This window comes from Lactuca serriola, chromosome 9 (assembly GCF_051521515.1).
Source record: "Lactuca serriola cultivar US96UC23 chromosome 9, Lser_US96UC23_V15, whole genome shotgun sequence".
In the NCBI taxonomy this organism is placed as follows: domain Eukaryota; kingdom Viridiplantae; phylum Streptophyta; class Magnoliopsida; order Asterales; family Asteraceae; genus Lactuca; species Lactuca serriola.
The window spans coordinates 15,674,411-15,696,784 of record NC_136416.1 but is presented as its reverse complement, the minus strand read 5'-3'; positions in this window follow the sequence as shown (position 1 = coordinate 15,696,784).

The following is a 22,374-nucleotide window of genomic DNA, read 5'->3' as shown; positions in this document are numbered from 1 at the left end:
ATTATTTGATTTGTTGATGCAATCACGATGAACGTTGGCGGCAAAAGGTTGTTCCTCCGGTAACCGGACTTCCCACCAAGAAAACGCACGAGCCAAGATTCATCGTTTTGGGTTCCGGTTGCACCTACCTGCATACTTGGACATCCGAGGCAAGATTCTCAAAGTCAAGCCTTATGCTTTCACGAAACTGCCAAGAATCATGCTTATATGCGCTCCGACTGTGAACCCTAATCCCCTCCGGTAAGCATCGGGTTTGAATTTTTCAAAATTTTACTTAGTTACACAACATCGATGAGGGGAAAATGCTTATGCCATACCTATTTTGTGGATATGCTGTTTGTTTTTTAATGAATGGGTTTCAATTTCACTTTGTGTTTTGATTTCAATTTTTTTTGCTTCTATTTATGGTGAGCTTTATAATTTCCGGTTACTATTCAGGTTCAGCAATCTTGAGCATGATTTTTTTTGCTAATGTGATTTCTTATAAGTAATGTAACATGCAGATACTTCCAAAGTTGGTATGCATAATGATATGTTATACATGAGCTTTGTTTTTTATTCAAATTACTTTTTTGATTAATTAACAAAGATTTTGTGTTAATTGGACAGGTGGTTTTAATTAGTTTGGTGAAAAGATTTCAGAATTCAAGAATTCAAGAAGAAAAACAACAATATCCTTTCAGAATTTCAAGATTCAACATCCAAAAACAGCAATATTCTTTCAGAATTCAAGAATTCAAGAAGAAAACATGGCACACGATAGTATTCTAGCGGAATGTTGTTATTTTTTTTAAGAATGTTATTCATTTTTGCTTATATTCTTTTAGAATTTTTATAACTATATTAAAATGTATAAGACTTTTAGTCTGTAAGAATATGTATGAATTTGTATTTAAGTTCGGATGTATAAGAATATATTAGAATGTTTGTTATTTGAACATCTTATTCATGAATTTTGTTTTTCTTCAGTAATATTCTGTTAGAATAAAATTCTGAAAGAGTATCATTCTAACAAAAAATATTCTGATAGAATAAACTCGATAAAAATTGAAATTGAATTAATTAAAAAATTCAGATTTTTTTAAATTAGAAGAATTAATCATCCCTAAAAATCCGAAAATTTTCTTTTATAAATGTAGTTAATTGTCCAAAATACCCTTTTGATAAAAATCTTGTGATTATATGATACATGCTACCCTATTGTAATATCATAGACCATCAGATCATGATTGTTGATTCTATTCATCCGATGGTCCAGATCTGTGCATTCTGGCACACAATAGTTATTGGAAACAATATAACCTAACCCTATATATATATATATATATATATATATATATATATATATATATATATTACATTAAAAAAAATGCTATATTTAATTATTAATGAAATTTGATTTCCATCCGTATTCGTAATATTCTGTATCATTGTATTCATTCCGTATTCGTATGTGACTAATCTGTATTTGCGGTTCGTTAATCAGAAATAGAAAAAACACATGTAGTTATTTTCACGAGTGACGAACGAAGAACACATCCACTTTCTAAAAATGTTTTCATTTTTCATTTTTATTTGGATTTTATTGACTTTATGAATTTATGTTGAAAACAATTTTTTTATGTTAATTACTTTAATCATTTTATGAATTTATGTTGAAAAAATCTTAATTTTTAAAATTAGTTGCTTAATTATTAAACGGGTTATATGGGTTGGATTTGTCTTATTAAGTTATGAATCCGCGAACCAATATACTTAAACGGGTTATATGGGTTGGGTTGGGTTGAGGTTTTCAAACCACCAACCCATCAACCCATGTATTATATGGGTTTTACTGAGTTTATGTTTTCTGGCCTGCTAACCCGCCAACCCGTGACCCACCAACCGGATCCCAACCCAACGACCACCATATTTTCTCTTTTCCCTTTTACTCCATTTAAATCATTTAGGGTTAACACAAGATTATTAATTTATTATTATTCAAAGGATTCAAAGGGTGTGGTTCATTGTAGGTTTTTCCTCCGGTTAGGTCGCTTCCTAATTACAAATCTCTATCTCCTCAGCAACAATGGACGATCCGGGTAACGAATCATCTCTCTCCAATTTTATTTCGTTATCTACACGCTCTTTATTTGTCTTCCTTTTCATTTATGTCATTAGGGTTTGTTTTGGATGAAAATTTTGGCTTCTTTTGGTTTTGATAAGCAAATCTTCACTTTGATTTACCTTGATCACATGTTCTTTTCTTTTATGTTTTCATGTTGATATTGGATGCATCGTAAATATATTATTTTCAATTTTATTATATGTGATGTTCTATTGTCGTGGAAATTAACTTGAATGCAGCTTTATTGTGGGTGTTTATGTATATGCACTGGTGTAGAGTATATTATATCTGCATCCTGAAAACATATATAATGTGAAAAATGGTTTTTTGTTTTTATATCAATTATATTTAGGAGGGTTACCATTTTCTAAGTTATATATATATATATATATATATATATATATATATATATAGAGAGAGAGAGAGAGAGAGAGAGAGAGTTAGGTTCAGATGTTTTCACTATCTATTGTGTGCATGTATGATTGATTCTGGACCAATCATTTTAGTTATTTTAAGAAAGTAATTAATGCATATTAAATGCTGAATATGTAATTAATATCCATTATATCTTCAACATTTAATATGCATTGATTACTTTCTTAAAATAACTAAAATGATTGGTCCAGAATCAATCATACATGCACACAATAGATAGTGAAAACAAAATAACCTAACCCTATATATATATATATATATATATATATATATATATTGGCAGACATATTTGGTGATGATATAGATTATGAGGTTAGTGGTAGTAAAAAATTAAATGTAAAGGTCGATGAAGGCCACGTTATGTGTCTTTCAAAGGCTTGTCTCCTAGACAATACGGAGAAAATAGACGTGGCTGTTTGTTTGCAAATCAGTGTTGAAGGCAAACAACATGTTATTGGACACCTGAACCCTCTTACCCGGACCCAACAAGATTTGGCCTTGACGATTCACAGGGACTTCCAAATATTTCACACTTGGAGTAATGGCATTGTCTGCTTCTCTGGATACCAAGTTAGAGATGATTATGATCTTAGTTATCCTTTTCTTAAACTTTTTTTTACCATCTTAGATTTTAATATTGAAGTTTTGTGTATTTGACTCCTTGACCTATTTGTGCGTGTGTTCCGTGATCACTTCCTGTAAAAGTGATACAGATGTTGATGATAATGAAGAGGAATGGCTAACTAAGAAGGTTAGTTTTGACATTTTCAGTTGAGATAGAATTATGAATAGATTTTGTCTGTTGTTTATATTCGTATACATTAAAACAACTTAATTTATATGATTATGTAACGTGAATTTATTGACAGGAAACTCTTTTAAAAATTTTAATTACCTTGTTTTCCATAGATAATGATAATCTAATCAATTAGGTACTCTGGTATGGTTATCATTAGGTTATACGAATTGCAAGAGATTGTTAGCTGACATGGCAAAGGAAAGTCACTAATGACTTGGAGGAACACCACCCCTGTCTTGTGACTTTGTAAATGCTACTTTTTTTCACAAATAAGAGGAAGGACATAAGGCGGAAGAAGCAAGTCATTGTGTTGATTTCTATTAAGAGTCTTCATATATGTTTGAATCTAGTGAATAAATTGTATTTTGGGTGTTTGCAGAAACTGAGACAACATGCTAATTTGTTGAGAGTGGGGTTAGTATGTTTGTTGTTAGTAAGAAAAAGACATCATATGGTTATGCTCTATCTACCCATGAGATTTAGATTTATGTATGGAATTTTTGCCTTGGCCATCCTTGCAATTTGTCTTGTGTTTTAAGTTTTAGTTATAACTATTGCTCATTTAGATTGTGCATAAAAACTTGTAGTTGTAGAAACATAACATGAAAAATGAAAAATACAATGTTATGTTTGGGTAAAGTTTTAAAATGAAAATACAGTGTTATTATTGGGTGAGTTTTCCAAAGGCAGCCTATATTGGGTAAATATTTCAAGGGAACCACTATTTTTGTAAATATACAATAAATAGTAACATTTCTGATTTTATTCTAGAATTCAAAATCTTTACTAAAACAATATTCAAATATTCAGATACTTTTTCTGACAAAATAATAACACCATCATATTCATGGCAAAATTGAATTTGACCAGGCTTCGGGGTTGATGTTGTGGTTGCTTGTATGGCCAAGGTAGTGAGATGTAGGCCGGATAAATTAATATTTGTTTATCTTGGGGTTTGGGTCCATGAAAATATCCACAGAAAATAAACTAATGACATCCTAGATAAAGAATCAACTAAAAAGTCGATATTCAAGGAATAAATTCCAAGAATACCCAACTATTTAGAGTCGTGGGTATGGGTCGCCTCCACGGCGTTATTGTCTATGTGGAGGGCCCATAACGCCGATGTAACGAAAATCACACTGCTCCCTTGCTCATTATGGGGCTTCTCGTGGTAACAACGACCTAGAGCAACGGCGTCTTCTTCTTCTTTCTTCCTTTGCTTCTTCTTTTCATCACCTTAACGATGGTATAATATGGAACACCATCACCTAATCTCATTATAGAGAGAAAATGGTGATCTGACAGCGTTATTGGTGGGTATGGGTGTTGTACATACCCAATGCTCTTAGGGAACAAGGAAATATCAATATTACCAACCAACACCATCCACATCTCCACAGATCAATAAGCAAACGAATGCCAACATTTTCTTGAAATTGATCATTATGCCTGTTGTTTTCTTCTTTACTCTTGCCCTCATTATTACTCCATAAATTTTAAATAATCAGGTCTTTTTCTATATCTAATAACCACCAAAACCATTGATTTTATATTTTCCTTCTGATTTCATTATCAAATCCCACATATCCATCTTCAAGACCAATGAGTTTGAGTCTAACATCTTCAAAGATATCTAAAATCACCTTGTTAGTAGAGTTACTCGAGCAACAAATGAAACCTTTTTAATAAGATTCAATGAAGTCCGAACATCCACAATTAAGTGCGGGACAATACCAAAATCAACTTTCGTCTTAACAACATTCCAAACTCCATTCGAAAAAGAGCATTGGAAAAGCAGGTGATGATGAGAATCTTGCTGAGACAAAAGATGTAACGTCCCAAATTTCAAAACACAATTTTCATTTAAAATCAAAGGAAATCATGTCATTCATTCATAAAAGTAAATGTTCAATTGTTTCGGAAACATAAATTAGAGTGTTAATATTATAATGCGAAACATCTTGAAAACATAATAGTGGGCCCTGCCCTAGGGGTATATTTCAACCAATTTGAATGTTATGATCCAACCATAGTCTTACAGTCACTTTTGTTGTAACATCCTGAATTTCAGAGAAAATTTTTAAGTTTTATTTATTTTAAAATTACAACCATTTTATAACAAAATTCATTGTCATACATGTATTACACGAAAAGAGTTTTTGTCCTGAATTTCAAGTTCTTGTTTCAACTTCATAAGGATTGTGAGTATTTAGGATTGAGAAGTTTTAGGAATTATAGACACAAATACATGCATTGCGGTCTTGGGATAATGTATGGGTTTAAAATGGATTGTTTTATGCGATATTAGTAAGTTAAAATTTAGTTTGCTTGAGGGAAAGCAAATGTTAAGTTTGGGGTATTTTGATATGTGCATATCTACATATATATTTTACATCATATCTTAATACTTTTAGCTATAATTATGTTTATTACAGAACAAAAGGTACTTAATCAATTATATGTTGTTATGTAGCTTAAAAGACATTCCCGGAAGCAATATGGAAGCTAGAAGAAGGAAAATACGAGCTTAGGCAAAAAGAAGATAGAAAAATAATGTTGTTGGACAGCTTGACCCGTCGTTAGTGTTTTGACAATATCTCATGACTCATAACTCTGATTGACAATATTCAAAATGATCTGAAAACTAGACAAAATTTCGGATGACTTTCGTTTTTATGCCAAATACTAATTCCCAGTTCTCACGACGTGAGGAGTATAATCTTACGACATGAGATTGATTCTCCTAGAAGATAGCTACGCAGAGTGCAGTTTCCTTGCCGAACACGAATTCTACTGAGATCATGACGTGAGAACTTAATTCTCACGACGTGAGACACAATTTTTAGAAACTGTATATATATATATATATATATATATATATATATATATATATATATATATATATATATATATATATATATATCCCTTTGCTCATTCGACTTAGGGGGTTGGCTTAGACATATTCTGGAGATATAATCAAGTTTGGAGATCAGAAAAGTATGAAAAACATACTTAGGAAGGAGAAATCATTTGAAGAAGTAGAATTTGAAGATCAAATCATCACATAGGTTTGCATTTATTAGATCATGTCAATTATTGATAAACTTGTGTGTTTAGTTTCAATTATGTGACATCCCCATTTTTCATGACCAGAAAAGACCGATTTTGTTTATGCTTTATAAAAATCTGAGTACCCTTTTAACAAAAATGTTGTAGAATTTGTTCCCAGAAAAACATGATAAATGTATTATCAAAGCATTTCCAAAGAAATGCATTTTATTTCTTTTAAAACTTTGGGATGTCATTGTCAATACAAAAACAAAAGCATAAACAGACCTTACATTCTTTTACACTAGTGATCTACATCTATTTTAAATCTCTCAGTGTAAAGTAGCTTCGTATCGACACATGTGATACAAATAAACTTGAGTGGGTCAGGTTGGGAAACCTGGTGAGAACATAGAGAATTCAATCCCACAATGTTATATATATATATATATATATATATATATAAGCAACTCTTAAATCACCCCGTCGATCCTCCCAACGACACTATCCATACTCTCGGACCTTAAATTTTACCTCTTACTTAATCCAGACCGTCGAATCTAATCCATGCTCTCGGATCAATGACTATGCCCATTCCATACTCTCGGATTAGGGACAAACGTCTATTTCTAAATGAATACTCCTGGATTAATGACAAATAACTATGTCCTATCCATACTCCCAGACTAAGGACAACTGACTATGTCTTAATCTATACTCCCGGATTAATGACAATTGACTATGTCCAATCCATACTCGTGGACTAGGGACAATGACTATGTCTAATCCATGCTCCTGGATCAATAACATATTTGAAAGTTCTATTCTCCGTGTATATCTCACTCGTTCTCATAAAGAGATAGTACCCGATATTCCTCATAATTAATTTAGGTTTACTCTGTATCCTAAATCATCGTATATTATCAGGTATGTTCTTTAACACGCATTTCAGGCAATATCAAATATTTTACAGACCAACAAACATTTAATACATTATTCAATACTTGTATTAAAATCATGTTCATCAAAGGGACTATGCTCTCAGTTGTTAAAGTGACGACTCGAAATTCGAGCAGCGCTTCGCTTCTTAGCAATATGATTTCCTTCGACTAAACCTAGTATTATTACCACTAGATTTTAGTCTAATATTCATTGCGACTAATTATTTGTCTAGATTCATCATTAACTCAAAGTCTACTTCATGATCTATCAAGTAAAGAACAACCAGGTAGGATCATACCGGAGGTAGGGTCCGTTTGGTATACGAAGTATACTATTTGGAAATCCCACTTTAAACACCTCACTAAATCATAGCCTAGACATCATTCCTATAAGTAGATCAATCAGTATAACGACTTTGAATCACCGATAAATCCTATTTATAGGTTCATAATAACGATATTATATTTAAATATAAGCTATATTTAATGTACGGTAGGCGTATCTCACTTACAGCGGATTTTAATTAAAAATCGGGCTTCACTGGAGCAACGTTTCCCAGCCGAAAAGTTCTTTTCTTAGAGCCTTCGGGAGCCGCGGGGCTTCCTTCAGGTGCTAGGGGGTTTTCTTAGGATTTAGGGGGCTTTAGAGGCTAAAGAGAGAAAGTAGAAGGTAAACTGGTGAAGAGAAGAGGCCACCCTCGCAACCCTTTTATAGGCGGAGCGTCGCAAGTACGTTGGGCATACAGAATCTGTACGTTGCACGTAATGGGGAGATCGTACAACACGCGTCCGAATATCGGTGGAACATCGTGGTGCTCTTCGGTCCAAGCAAGGTGAGTTTGCTGGGCGTAGCTTCTTCCGACGCGAGGCGTACAATGTTACGTTGGGCGTCTTTGGATTACGTTGGGCCTAACCCTCGCACTAGGTGTCACCATCCGAAGTGAGGCCTTGGGCAACAAGCAACGGCTGGGATCATGCCATGTCATCGGTTCTCGCAACAGCTTCGCAATTAACATACTTGACTTCTAAAATTCGTAACTTTCGCATACGAGCTCCGTTTTCGACGTTCTTTATATCCACACATAGGTGGGATTGTACTCTAAAGTTTTGTTTAGACTCCGTCAGCTAATTTTGACTTTATTTTTAAATTTATATTTTTAACAGTCCGGGAAAGAAATAGTCCGTTAAAAATTAATAAGTTCTTCATCTGATGCCTGTTTTCGTCTTTCTTTTTATCATTACCCTAATATTAACGAGACCTTCGATTCTCGTTTAGGTTGTGTCGGCTAAAAATCGTCCGATCTAATATTCGAACTTCGGGTTGTGTACTGCTAATCTGAAACTTAGGAAAATCATAACTTCCTCATACGAAGTTAGATTTGGGTGTTCTTTTTTGTGTACGCTCTCGGTTTAACATATTCTACGACTTTCGTTTAGATCCCTTGTAACATCCCAAAATACGAGCCAAAAATTTCATTTTTAAAACATGTATTTAGCAAAACATTAGGAATAAACCGCTCAACGTTCATATCATTTCACAAAGATATTGCATGTCTGGAAAACATTTTTATAAAACGTAAAAGTGTCAGAGTAATAATCCCGAGAAAGATCTCATAATGTGGAATACAAAGCATGTGTGTGATGTACCGCTACCGCGCCGGCTCCTTCCCTTTCGAAGAAGAAGTACCAGAAACCAAAACTGAAAACTGTAAGCTCGAAGCTTAGTGAGTCCCCCACTATACCACATACCATATAATCACATAACATACATATACTGCCGGGCATATCTGGGTGCCCGACCTACCCCTTCGGTCCTTAAGACCGGATACTGTCGGGCATATCTGGGAGCCCGACCTACCCCTTCGGTCCTTACGACCGGATACTGGGGACTATTTCACCCCTACTGCTACCACATAACACATATCACATAGCATCATATCATACTAGCACATAACATAACACAGGTAGTAGCAACCCTAGATGAATATCACAGAGACCATCATCTATCATACAACTCCTACCGGTGGGCCGGCATTGTGGCCGTAGACCCACCGCTACTGGAAGGTAACTCACCTCAAAGTAGCTGCTGATCGGCGTGGGAGCTGACTGTCTGCTGCTGTTGCCGCTCCGGAAATCCTCCGGCTATAATTCCCACAAAACCCTTAGTCAAATACTGCTAACCGACCTCAGAGTAAAATGACCATTTACCCCTTACCAATCAAGAGTCAAGTCAAAGTCAACTGCCAGTTGGCCCGACTCGCCGAGTTGACTTGCCAACTCGCCGAGTTCCTATCCCTTTGTCCGACCGTAAACCTGTCTCTACTCGTCGAGTTAAGCACTGACTCGATGAGTTCTCCTTCTAAACTAAAGGCCAATAATACTTCATCCTACTCGCCGAGTTGTATGAACAACTCGCCGAGTTCTTCTTCATCCGAAGAACACTCTATGCTGAGACTCGCCGAGCTGTATGAACAACTCGCCGAGTCTGTTCTTGAGGCAAGAAGATTGTCTTGAACTCGCCGAGTCATGGCATTGACTCGCCGAGTTACTTCATGAGTGAGTCTGGCTTCCGACCCACTGAGTCACACCCCCATGACTCACTGCTCCAATCCGCAACACGAAAAAGGGGAAAAACTCGGGGACTCACGACTCGACTCGCCGAGTTAGATGAACGAATCGCCGAGTCTGCCACATGCAAATACTATACACACGATTCTGCTTGAATCCAGCTCATTCCATTCATAGATCTGGGTTTCTAGGGCCTGATTAACACGTAAAGTTTCCAACTTTACGTGTAAATAAACACCCATGAGGGTTTTAGGGCTCAAAATGCACCAAAAGAGTAGATCTAGGGCTTTCATGCAATATGGCTCCATAAAGGCAGTAGATCTAAGCTCCTGGAGCTCAATCATGCCTAGATCTAGAGGCTAAACAGCTTATTACGAACCCTAAAACACAAACAAGCTTGGGAAAAGGCTCAAGAAGGACTTTCATGGAGCTACAAGGGACATTAAGCATGAAAACAGAGGGAAAGTGAGATATACCTTAAGGAAATCACTGAGATAACCCAAATATGTCTGGCCTCCTTCTTCTCTTCTTGATCTACTCTCCTTCCCTCTCCAAATCTTCAAGAAAACACACCAAAATGCTTCAATCTCACAAGTAACAAGGCTTGAACGAAGTATAGGGCTCTGAGGGTGAAGGGGGTGAGCTTAGGGGCGGATAAGAGGGTTTAAATAGGGTGCAAACCCTTGAAATTTAGGGTTTCTTCAGACAGCGGGGACTCGCCGAGTCCAGAATATGAACTCGCCGAGTCGCCAACTTAAACGTGTTCCGGATCCCGTCTCTACTCGGCGAGTCGGACCTACAACTCGCCGAGTCCAAGGCTAAAAATGAAAAACACTAAGATAAATTTTACGTACCAGGAACCAGGTGCTACAAATCTCCCCCACTTATTTTAGACTTCGTCCTCAAAGTCTGCGGCTCGGTGCTGAAACAGCTCGGGGTAATGCTCCATTATTTCTTCCACCGGCTCCCAAGTCCATTCTGAATCCTTTCGATGCTGCTATTACACCTTCACTAATTCCACCCTCTTGTTCCTTAGATCCTTCGACTTTCGGTCGAGGATTGCGACTGGGCGCTCAATGTAATTGAGGTTGTCATCAACCTGTATATCCTCTAACGGCACCACTGCTGAATCATCCACGAGGCACTTCCGCAGCTGGGAGACATGGAAGGTACTGTGGATCTGACTGAGCTTGGCTGGCAGATCCAGCCTATATGCCACCTTGCCCACCCGGGCTACAACCCTGAATGGACCAATGTATCTCGGGCCCAACTTTCCCCGCTTCCTGAATTGAATGACGCCTTTCCAAGGCGACACTTTCAGGAGAACCATATCCCCGACCTGGAATTACAGATCTGATCGACGCTTGTCGGCGTAACTTTTCTGCCGACTCTGCGCAGTCTGAAGCCTGCTTCGAACCCGTTGGATCCTCTCGGTCGTCTTGAGCACCACCTTGGTGCTCCCCATGACCATTTGGCCAACTTCACCCCAACATATTGGGGTCCTGCACCTCCGTCCATAGAACATCTCAAATGGGGGACGGTCAATACTCGCGTGGTAGTTGTTGTTGTACGAGAACTCAGCCAAGGGAAGATAGGTATCCCAGCTACCACCAAAGTCTAGCACGCATGCCCGCAACATATCCTCCAAAGTCTGGATGGTCCGCTCACTCTGACCATCCGTCTTTGGGTGAAAGGTGGTGCTAAAATGCAGACGAGTGCCCAACTGATCATGAAACCTCTTCCAAAACTTGGAAGTGAACCGCACGTCTCGATCTGATATCACTGACACTGGCACCGCGTGCCGCGCCACTATCTCTCTGATATAGATATCGGCCAACTTTTCGGCCGAGATACTCTCCGGAATCGGAATTAAATGGGCGCTCTTGGTCAACCGATCCACGATGACCCAAATCGAATCTACTCCTCGTGCCGTCCGTGGAAGCTTTGTGATAAAACCCATCGTAATATCCTCCCATTTCCACAACGGGATATCCAACGGCTGCATCTTGCCGTGCGGTCTCTGATGCTCGGCCTTGACCTTCCTGCAGGTCAAACACCGCTCGACGTACCACGCCACATCCCGCTTCATGCAGGGCCACCAATAGTCTAGGCGAAGATCCTGATACATCTTCGTCGCCCCTGGATGAATAGAGATTCGGGATTTGTGCGCCTCCTCCATCAAGATCTGGTGCACGCCTCCGTGATACGGCACCCACACCCTACGGTGTAGTGTCAATAACCCTCGGCTATCATAATCGAAGGAGGTGACTTGACCCATTATATGCTCACTCTTCCGATGTTCCTCCTTCATAGCCTCCTGTTGAGCTTCCCGAATCTGCTCTAACAGGGGAGTCACCACAGTCATCCTCATGCAAATATCCCTGATCGGCGCCGCCTTGCGGCTAAGAGCATCCGCCCCCACATTGGCCTTCCCTGGGTGATAAAGGAACTCGCAATCATAATCCTTCACCACGTCCAACCACTGGCACTGCCTCATGTTCAGATTCGGCTGATCCATGAAGTACCTCATACTCTTGTGGTCTGTGAAAATGGTACATCGAACCCCGTAGAGGTAATGCCGCCATATCTTGAGGGCGAAGACCATCGCCCCTAACTCTAAATCATGCGTCGGGTAGTTCGCCTCGTGAGGCTTCAGCTGCCTCGAGGCATAAGCAATGACATGTTCCCTCTGCATCAATACTGCGCCTAAGCCCGTGAAAGACGCATCACAGTACACCACAAAATCCTCTACACCCTCGGGCAGGGCTAAGATTAGCACCTCGCACAATCTCTGCCTCAGAATCTCAAACGATGCCTGCTGCTCAGGCCCCCATCGAAAGACCACGACATTCCTAGTCAACCTTGTCAGGGGTACGGCTATCTTGGAGAAATCCTGAATGAATCTCCGATAATATCCTGCTAATCCTAGGAAACTCCGAATCTCGGATGGAGACTTCGGAACCTCCCATCTCATCACGGCCTCCACCTTGTCCGGGTCTACTGAAATCCCGTTCTGGTTGACGAGGTGACCAAGAAACTGTTGGATTAGTGTCTAAGTCCATAACTATTTTGGTATGTACTTGACCCGATGGTGCATGGTCCTTTTGGGTTGCCTTCACCAAAGCAACTTGATTGGAGAAATAAATAGAGAGAGAGAGAGGTTATTATGATTTATTAATATGTTATATGAATAATATATTAAAGGAGAAATCATATTTGTTTAATTAATATTGGTCAATAATTAATTAAGAATTAATTTTGTGATCAAGTGTAATTAATTAAACTACAGGGACTGAATTGTAATTATGTGATAGTTACAAAATAAGGTAAGGATTATCTTAAATATAGGGTGAACGAATTTAAGGTGATAACGCCTTAGAATTCGACTAGGATAAGGGTTTCTAAGACCTATCTTATGGTTGCTTGGTGAGCAAGCAACTAGATAAGGATAAGGACTAAAACTCCTAATCTTTACACCTATATAAACCCCCTAAGGCTCATGAATTCGTCTAATCCTTCCCAAGAAGTCCTAAGGACGAATTCCTACATCTCTCCTCTCTCTTTATACCTTCTCCACTTGCTCTTGGTGTTTGTAAGCCATTAGAGGAGTGACACTTGTGACTCTAAGCCTTCCAAAGTCAATTCAAGGAGGAATTGGGATTGTTATTGCTACATAACAATCAAGGTAATATCTTAAACCTAATTATATGTTAATATTGATTTCCATATGCTAGAATTAGGGTTTATAGTCTTGGATTCAAAGCATGTACAATGGAGATGTTGGGTTTTGAGCAATCTAACACTTCCTAAGTGTGCATGCAACCCTATTAAACCTTGGATCTATGTTTGTCTAAATACATGCAAAATAATAGTTTTCCAAGGTTCATAACCTATCTAACATGGCATGGGGTACTTTTAAACATTAAAGAATTAGATGAGATTACATACCTTTTGATGATGAGTTTAATTCCTAAGGAGTTTGAGGGCCAAGCACCAATAGTGTGAATGCCTCAAATGGAATCACAAATCACCACAAACTCTTGGAAAACTTTGAGAGAGTGTATACACACTTATAAAATCGGCCACACACTAAGTCTCACACAACTAGTGCCACTAGTGGCTATTTCATGCAACATAAGTATGCTTATATAGTGTACATGATTAGGGTGGGACCCTAATAACCCATGACCTTTCCTTTTCCAAGGATTCATGGGTTGAAAGCTCCATGGATCATCCATGGACTTCCATACAAGCCTAGCCCATTAACAAATGAGTGTTAGCCCACACCATATAAAACAATAGCCCACAATTTAATTAGTCTTCCTTTTAATCTCTAAATTAATTCATAATTAATTTAAGACTAACACTAATTAAATAACTTCATATTAATATATTATAACTTACAATATATTAATAAACATATGTGTATAACTCTCATAAAATTATCCATAAATAGTTTGGATGAAATGCAACCCAAATGGACCATGCCGGGTCGGGTCAAGTATATACCAAATAAGTTATGGACTTAGACACCTTATCCAACAGACTCCCACTTGGATAAGTCTAATAACTATATTTGCGTATGTTACTTCAGGAACCAACCAGCAATCATAGCTCTCGAAAACTCTGTTGAACTATGAAGCGCCATTTTAGATAAGTGATCGTATAATCCTTTGTTCTCATGATATCAGCCGGACAAATACATGGAACAACGTCGTACTTATTGTCTAGCAGTTTGTTTCCCGATTTTCCGATTTGTTTGACAAAGAACTTAATCGAACACATCAATTTAGTTCTGACCGGCCGGTACATAGGTCACAACAAAATCATCGAGAGGCCCAAATATCGCTTCTATTTCTAGAAGGAACAGATAAACTTCGACTCATATGCTTGTTCTACTACTTGTTGAATTGTACACAAAGGCACGTTTTATAACATCAAGTTACTGATGCGTTTACGTGCAATCAATGCACAACCAACTCATAGGTAACAACTCATATCTCTAGGTTTGAAGATTCATATGATATTACCGTCTCACGATCACTCGAGATAAATTTCATGAAGTGATACAAGTGAGCGTGGGTTTATTCCAATACTCATAACTTATGAGCACTCATGAATGTTGTAGCAACCATTGCTATGTCTAAACCCATTTAGCCATCTACAAACTCGATTCATGACAGTCTTGATTCATACCTACTTCCAACATATGAACGACTGTGGAGTGTTTAAATAACTTAGTCATTCGGAAAGAATAACCTAGCTATTTTGGAAGTCAAAATATGCAAAGTGAAACACAATAATAATCGAATCCAATATGGTCTCAGAACCCTTTTGAATATAAATAGAACCACCTTTTATTTATCACCATATTGATTACACATTATTCATTGTATAATGTTTCAAACAATCAACTTAAGACTTGAATAAAAACAACCGTCGTCCCATGCTCCTAGCATGTACACTTTGTTTTCCTAAACAATAGTTATGCCATACTCCAAGTATGCACACTATGTTTGTCTATGATCCTTACATTGTGATGTAGATCAATTGAACATGATTCCAATGATACTCATTTCACAATCCCAAATCCTTGTTGTAAATGTGAGAATCCCCGATTCCTGTCATTTACCAAAAAATCTGTTAGATTTTAAACTTTTATGCAATGTTCCTCTTGTAATGATTATGCCCAAAGTCACCAAAACCTTGTCACCAGTCATTACAGAGTATTCCAAAGAAGGTCAACTTCTATGGAACGGAAGTCTCATATTCAAAGTACATTTCTTTGAACATCCTTCTTGCATTAAGGTTTTCTAATCTTACATAGATTGGAGACATTTCCATAGTCCCATTTTGACTATCACTTCTGAACAAGAGTTACTTCTTTTTAGAATATGTCAATATGGTCCTTTTCGACAACTTACATCATACTTCCAACTTTCCCTGAGCAACCAATCTTTGGCAAACCTCAGATTGTCCTTGACAATTGCTTAATCACTTTAGTCATATCCAGTTCTAGACTTTTCCCTTCTCAATGCCTTAAGCATTTGGAAAATTTAGAAAAGATGAATATTATAGCACATGCAATCGATCCTATATCCGAAGCATATGGGACACGATTCATGATGTTTGACATAAAGACATGATACTAGACCAGTCTTTTGCTACAATATTTTTTATTTGCCATGTTTTCAAAATTTAACTATGAAGAGGGATGCCGTAATCATAATCGAATTTTGAAAACGCAATATATATAGAATTTCTTCAAGTTGAACCATTCCAACATAAAATTCATATATATATTCATGACTAAAGATGATTAAAATCTCAATCTAAGCTTTAGAAATTTCTTCAAGTTGAACCATTCCAACATAAAATTCATATATATATTCATGACTAAAGATGATTAAAATCTCAATCTAAGCTTTAGAATTGAAATGAAGTATAATTTCCTTTCCCTTAATTATAGCAAAACAACTTTCCAACCCCTGCAACTTCACGAATTGAAACTTTGTTTTCTATAATTAACATTGCTAGATTGCAACACTAAACGTAATAATCATGCTCCCACTAACATGATGATTATCAGCATAACACTTATGCTCCCACTAGCTCTGACATATTTCCAGAAATCTGCTGGACTTCTGAAATTTAGATTCATACACCCTTTCTTAGATAGCTCACATGTGTGACTAAACAATTTTTAGAACTATGAAAAGGGATACCGTAATCATAGTCTCAATTGCTTAGGCATTTGCCATTTCTCACAAGTCCATGTTAGTGTGTCGGTTAACCACACGCGCTCCACTAACGACTTTTGAAAATGCAAATAACACAATTGATATCTACGTAAAATCTACTTAGTGAAAGCGTTTCCTCACCATCATTTTCATGAATCGGAGAGAAACCTTATGACACTTAGATTTTATAGTGTATGAGCTCTTATCCATGTGAATTTGTCAAAACCATAATCACAAGATAAGGTTAGTGACAAATTCAGCCTTACATGGATTAAACTTGTTCAGTCTTAGTTTCTTGTCACCTTGGTAGCACAAGGCCCACCAATGCTTCCAAGTTGAACTCTGATAACTCACATGCAAATTCAACTTATTTGAAGTAGGTACAGAAATAAGAATTATGTCAACACGATAGGTTGCAAACCTTAAGTCGTGTGCTAGTGATAAATTACAGGTTTTACTCTTGATTAAATCTTGAAACTCTTTCAGGATCTTTAAGGCTCCTACTGTCCCCTTGACATATAAGTTTCCCCAGTCAAGAACCATTCCTTGACAAAACAAATATTCAAGGGATAGTGCGGATTCTTATCAAGACTAACACTTCACACAATTGGTCTTAGGTGGTCTTTGTCTCATCCAAGACATCACAACTTACCAATCTCAAATGTACAAGAGTAGAAAATATTTTACTCTTACATTTGACTAGTGTTAATAAATCTTCCTTTATGTCACTCAAGGTTACAATCTTGGAGTATGAATCTAAGAATTATTTTGGAACGAAGTATGACTCATCTTCTTGATTTTAACCAATCCAACAGTTCATGACCTCTCTTCTTAGCCATAACAATGCACTAAGACGTCCTCAGAGTATGAATTTGTGATATGGTTTCATAATCATTAAGATGATCATGAAATACGATACTAAAGTACTCTCCCATCCTTTCAGATTTGAGAAACTTTTATCTTTCTGCCTAATTTGATTCTTCTCATTTGTTTTGTCATACATTGTAACCTTTCCAATGTTACAGAATTATACTTAACCTCATAAGTATAATCATATTTACTAATCTTTAGTAAATCATGACAAATCAATCTTTGTGGTGGACCTTGACCACTGCACACCCAGTGTACCTGATTCCTTAGTCCTTCAATTGACTCACATATACATGTGATCAAAGAATTAGTCTTAATTTTCAAAGATGAAAATTCTCATTCATTATACAATACAACTTGTATGATTCCAAGTTTCTGTCCAATTGAAACTTGGGTGATGAAAAACTTTCTTCATTTGGTAAATTCAGACACTACCACAAATGAAAGAATCAAATCCACTTGCCAATATTGCTATTACTGGAAACATATAAGCAACAATTTTCCACAGATGCCATTGTAAGGATATTTTTAAAATAAATAAATAAAATTAAAACCCTTTTTTTTTCTTTTTTTTTTTAAAACTTTGCGGAAAAATTTATCCTTACAATCCACATGAAAACCTTGTTGTTATCTATTCATAAGCAATATATTATAACTCTTAAGCAACAGCTCAAAATTCTGATTACCGAACCATGCGATCGAAACCCACCTTCGCAATCAGAATCAACATATACTTACTTTAAGCTTCCTATCTTTTCTTTGATTCTTAAAACGTCAACATGTAACCCATTCACATTATGTAATAAGAATCTCCAAATAGGAACTTAATAGAGTTAGACAGTGGACTTTACCCGAAGTAGAGTCAAACTTTTTGACTTGATTAATCTTATGATCTTTCAGGTAAATAGGGCAGCTTCGCAACCAATGCCCCTTCCTTTGGCAACAAAACACATGGACCCTTTGGCACATGAGACTATCTCAGACTTAGCCTTTCTCTTTACCATTTGGTCAACCGAGTTGACTATGGCCGATCCCTTTCCATTGGGAAGAGAAATCTTTTTCTAGATATCCAATGCTACCATTGTCAATGTCCATTTAAGACTTGGGAAGTTGTTCTTTTAATCAAATTTGCTTTACTGGTGTTCCAAATCATTGCTGATTCCACAACACCAAGCAAATAGATAAGATCATTAAGGGTCATGTCATAGTCTGTCTCATAGTAGTCCCAAAGAGACTCACTATGTTACTAAGAAAGTGATTGAACATCCAACCTTCACGAGACTTTGACACCCAACTCTCCCGGCTTGTCAATATGTGACTTTATCTCCAAGATGTGAGCACACATAGACTATGCTTGCCAATAGGGATTGAGTGACTTTAAACTTTTCAAGAACTTGTGGGTGAGGGAGAATAATTGGAGGAGGTGGAGGAAGTGAAGCATGATGTTGAGGGACACCATCTTCAAGAGATTTGGGAAGATCATAGTTGTCTGAACCAGACATCTATAATGGGAGAAAATCAAGTTATTTGATTCTTAAGTCCTTAATATAACACCCAATATGAAGTATTAAGGCTAGGACCCAACACAATATTTTATAATTTGGAAGAGGGATGCCGTAATCCAAACTATAAAATATTTGAAGGTAGGCGAATGACGATTCACCAATTTCCACCATGAAAAACGAAATAATTTATTAGGTTTTAATTGGATTTGAAATTCCTAGATCTTTTGAGATTCATCGAACTTTTCAATGGCATGTTTCAATCTCGAGTGTGCCCTCTCAAATTTTGTGACTGGGATGCCGAGTATCACAAAACAAGGTGTGAATAACCATACAAGTTCACTTGGTACCCTTAATATTATCACCTAATCAATGTGCCGGTTAACCACACACGTTCCATTGATCTATGACAAACATTAAGTCACCCTTCGTGATCCTTACTAGTCCAAGTTAGTGTGCCGGTTAACCACACACGCTCCACCAACGACTTGGTAAGGTACAAAGTGTGAATTCCATGGGCTAGCACCAAATTCACATTTTTCCTAAAGTAACTAAGATTAGGAATTAAATAAAACATTTAGTTACTTTATAATATTCATTATACTTTTAATGAGAGTTTAAAGTCATTGTCCTACCCGTTCGGCTAACGACCCTCCACCGATCAAGCAAGTGGTGGGTGAGAGTGGACACCCATTAAGTCGTCATTTTATAGGCAACAACCTTATACCCACCTTATAGACCGGCTTCGTGAATGAGGCCTACTAACGGTAAAACGACTTGTTCTTATACATATATATATATATATAATAATTAACCATTAATCTTATAATAGTATAAGGGTAGAATTTTAACTTTTAAAACTTCTAGGGTATGGTATTAAAGTTTCTGTGAGACTTTACAAATTCCAAAACTTGAGGGCAAGTTTTGAACAATTCATAAACTTTTGATTTCATAACTTATGAATTAAAGGTTCATAAAAATGAAGACTCTTCATTTTCATGTAACTTATGTGTTTAAATGTGTGTGTTAAAGAAAGTGGCCTTTGGATATCCATAACTTGAGGACAAATTATGGACTCCATTAAAACACATAAATGATCAAGAATTAATTCTAAACAATTCAGCAAATAATTCCTATCATCTTCTAAATTCATAAGAACATGAACATAATCATCAAAATTTCAAGAATCATATGAACACATATAAAATTGAAATTTTGATGACAACTTTGAAATTGGTCCACCATCATCATTACCACATCAAAAACAGGTTTTATGAGTCCAAAACAGTTTAAGGTAATGATTATAGACCAATTCCAGCACCAAAACTCGAAGATATGCTGTCTGGGGGTCCAACACGTCGAGTGCATGAACCAACTCGCCGAGTTGGATGAATTTTGTCTTGGACTCGTCGAGTCCCTTCATGGACTCGGCGAGTCAGCTGTGCAGACAGCATAAAATCTTCGATTTTCAGCAATTTGCATCAAGTATTCAAACAAGCAAGCCTAGGCTCTGATACCACTGTTGGGTTTTGAGCAATCTAACACTTCCTAAGTGTGCATGCAACCCTATTAAACCTTGGATCTATGTTTGTCTAAATACATGCAAAATAATAATTTTCCAAGGTTCATAACCTATCTAACATGGCATGGGGTACTTTTAAACATAAAAGAATTAGATGAGATTACATACCTTTTGATGATGAGTTTAATTCCTAAGGAGTTTGAGGGCCAAGAACCAATAGTGTGAATGCCTCAAATGGAATCACAAATCACCAAAAACTCTTGGAAAACTTTGAGAGTGTATACACACTTATAAAATCGGCCACACACTAAGTCTCACACAACTAGTGCCACTAGTGGCTATTTCATGCAACATAAGCATGCTTATATAGTGTACATGATTAGGGTGAAACCCTAATAACCCATGACCTTTCCTTTTCCAAGGATCCATGGGTTGAAAGCTCCATGGATCATCCATGGACTTCCATACAAGCCTAGCCCATTAACAAATGAGTGTTAGCCCACACCATATAAAACAATAGCCCACAATTTAATTAGTCTTCCTTTTAATCTCTAAATTAATTCATAATTAATTTAAGACTAACACTAATTAAATAACTTCATATTAATATATTATAACTTACAATATATTAATAAACATATGTGTATAACTCTCATAAAATTATCCATAAATAGTTTGGATGAAATGCAACCCAAATGGACCATGCCGGGTCGGGTCAAGTATATACCAAATAAGTTATGGACTTAGACACCTTATCCAACAAGAGAAACCTAGATCCAAGCATTAGGGTTTGTATGAGCACATAAGATGTCTTATGACCAAAACCCATCAGTGGTATCAGAGCCTAGCCTGGTTTCAATTGTATTGATGCATTGTATATCTAAAAAATTTGTTTTTTGGTGTTTTGGAGGCTGGACTCGCCGAGTCCATAGCTGAACTCGCCGAGTCCAGGCTTGACTCGACGAGTCAACTCGTCAGATAGAGCTTATCTTGGGATTTCTTGCTGTTTTTGCATTGGGATAGTTATCTTATTATGTTAGATCAATATTAATCCGATTATATGATATATTTGACTATATTTTTGATCTAATTGAAGATATTTATCAATTAATAAGATAATTGTTTCCTTATAAGATAATTGATTAATTATTTTGAGTAAATTGATAAATTGTTTTGCAAGAAATCATTAAACAAATCAAATATGGATAATTATGTAATTAAATGTTAGTTTAGATTATTTGTTATTTGATCCTTGTTGTTATGAAAAGTTTCATATTTTTCCCTTTAGGTTTTATAGTTTAAATTTGAACCCAATAGTTTTGTAGTTTTGAAATTTAAATAGTTGAAACCCTAATGTTTTGAAAAAAGGTTTCAAAACTTGCCCTCAAGTTTTGGAATTTAAAAGTCGATTAAAAGTTTAATTAGGAATTTTAAATTCTAAAACTCTAGTATAGTTTTGAAAAAGTTCAAATCAGACCCTTATGGTTTTGTTAATTAATTAAGGTGTATAATTAAAAGAAGTTTAATAAATCCATAAAAGGTTAGGTTTACAATTTAATTGAATTAAAAGTATAATTGTTAAATTAGACCACCTAGTATTTTGAAAGTATAAAATACACCCTATACTATATATAACATTAAAAGTCTAACATTATATATATGTATGAGTAAAAGTCAGTCTTACCGTTAGTAGGCCTCATTCACGAAGCTAGTCTATAAGGGGTGTTTAAGGAAATTGCCTATAAAATGGCGATTGAATGGGTATCCACTCTTACCCACCGCACTCTTGACTAGTGGAGGGTCGTTAGCCGAACGGGTAGGATAGGACAAAAACCTTCC